The following is a 2,500-nucleotide window of genomic DNA, read 5'->3' on the forward strand; positions in this document are numbered from 1 at the left end:
CATAATGATGAAGAATGGGAGAAAGAGATGATGAAAAGCCATTAAAACAAAGGATCGTGTAAACAAAAAAAGGAAAAAGAAAAACAATAAACTGATAAGAGAAAATGTAAAAAATAATAATAATAATAATACTAATAATAATATTAATAATAAGCAGAAATAAATTTAAAAAAAAACGAAAAAGAAAAGCTAAACAAACGTACCTTAAAACAACAAATAAACAAACAAACAAAAATAAAACAAGGAAACAGATCAACAGAAAATTTACAAAAAAGAAAAAAAAAAGAAAACAAAGAAAATAAAAAGAAGATGGATAATACAAATTGCAGTTGGGTAGAATAATGGAATACGAAAGAGGAAGAGATAGACGGAGAGAAGAGGAAGAGAGCAACATTCAAAGAGACAAAGAGAGAAAGGAAATAAACAGTAATGGTAACGCAGTATTAATGATACAAGCAACATTGACAATGATAATGATAACTATGATTATATATAGACAGTAGTGATACTAATGATAGCGACAATTATATATAATAATAATATAAAAAACATTAACAATACCAATAATGGGACTAATGTCAATGATAATGGTCATGGTGATGAAATGAATGCAATAAACATACCAACAGCAATTATATTGATAATAATAGTATTAATTGCGATGATAATAATCATAATTGTGAAGATAATACAAATTATAAAAATAACAGCAATACACTACTGATACTACTACTGCCATTACTAACAATGATAGTGACCATAATAATGATGGTAATGAAGATGTTATTAATGATAAGAAAATCAGCGACATAGTAAAAGTAAAGATTTTAACAATTAATACCAACAATAACAATAAATCACATGCAACACAAAAATAATGATGATAATGTTAATGATTATAATAATAATGATAATAACAATAATGATAACAATAATCGTATCATTAAAAATAATAACAATAATGTTAACAATAATAATAAAATAAAAATCATAATCATGACAGTAATAAAAGTAAAAATCATAATGACAATAATATCAATTCATAATAACAAAACCGTAACGTTAAAACAACAATAACAACAATAAAAACCAATAAATATAACATTAGAAACTAAAAAAAAAAAAAAAAAAAAAAATTATGTTTCCCTCGCCTGTTTCCCGGACCTTCCCAAGACACCGCTCGACGCTCTGTTCCTTTCCCGAACAACAAATCAAATACTTCCATCTCTAAATTGAAAATAAACTGGTGATATCATGGCCCAAAAAGCGAGGATCCGATATTCCATTAAGGATATATCTGGTACATTAGAATTAGAATTCTCTTGTCAACGGTTTGATTATGCAAATTACCTCCGCCTCATCCTCTCCCTGGACCCTCTCTCCCCCCGTCCCTCCCTCTCCCCTTCCCCTCACCCTCTCGTACTCCTTTTTTCCCTTCCCCTCTCTCCCTCTTCTCTTCTGTACCCTCTTCCTCCTTCTCCCCGCATCCTCTCCCACTACTTTTTCCCCTCATCGTCTCCCCCTCCTTGTCCCTTCACCCCCTCTCCCTCCTTCTCCCTTATCTCATTCCTTCTCCCTTCCCCTCTCTCCCTCCTCCCTACTGCACTCACTCTCCCCTCCTCCCCCCACTCCTCCCTCAACCTCTCCCACCCCCTGCCCCTTATCTTGGCCCCCTCCTACCCCCTCCTTCTTTATTCCTTCCACCCCCTCCCACCTCCACCCCCTCCCCCCTTCTGCTAAAAGGCTTTTCCGCATTAAATGTTGTCAAAATGCTAATGTTGAGAGCGAGTCATGAAACTATCACTGTGTCGCGTTTTGGGAAATACGGGTTACCTTGTCTCGGTGTTTTTTTAATTTTTTTTTATGGCATTTGTTTATGTTTCTTTCGTTCTTATTTCTGTAATCTCACTTTTCACTTCTCTCTGTCTGTCTGTCTGTCTGTCTCTCTCTCTCTCTCTCTCCTCTTTCTCTCTCTCTCTTTCTCTCTCTCTCTCTCTCTCTCTCTCTCTCTCTCTCTCTCTCTCTCTCTCTCTCTCTCTCTCTCTGTGTGTGTGGTATGTGTGTGTGTGTTCGAATGTAGAAAGACTGAGATAAAGAGATACACACACACACACACACACACACACACACACACACACACACACACACACACACACACACACACACACACACACACACAAACACATACACACACACTCACAAACGCAGGGTAATAGAATGTGAACATGATATCAAGTCGAATCACACGACTACGGTCACAGGAACCTCTCCTAATGCAAATGTAGCCTCTAGCAACAGATTATTGCTTATTTTTACAAACAACTACATTTACTACATGTATAGGCAAAATGTAAATGAAGATTCTGCAAAATGACTGGGATGCAAAAATTGGAAGTGATGCTTATCATGGTCGGCAAATTTTGACGTTCATCGCAGATTAAGGTTATTCAAAAAACCTGATTATTAGTATTTTCATGGATGAAATATATAACTCTGATAA

The sequence above is a fragment of the Penaeus chinensis genome, chromosome 1 (genome assembly GCF_019202785.1).
Source record: "Penaeus chinensis breed Huanghai No. 1 chromosome 1, ASM1920278v2, whole genome shotgun sequence".
NCBI lineage: Eukaryota > Metazoa > Arthropoda > Malacostraca > Decapoda > Penaeidae > Penaeus > Penaeus chinensis.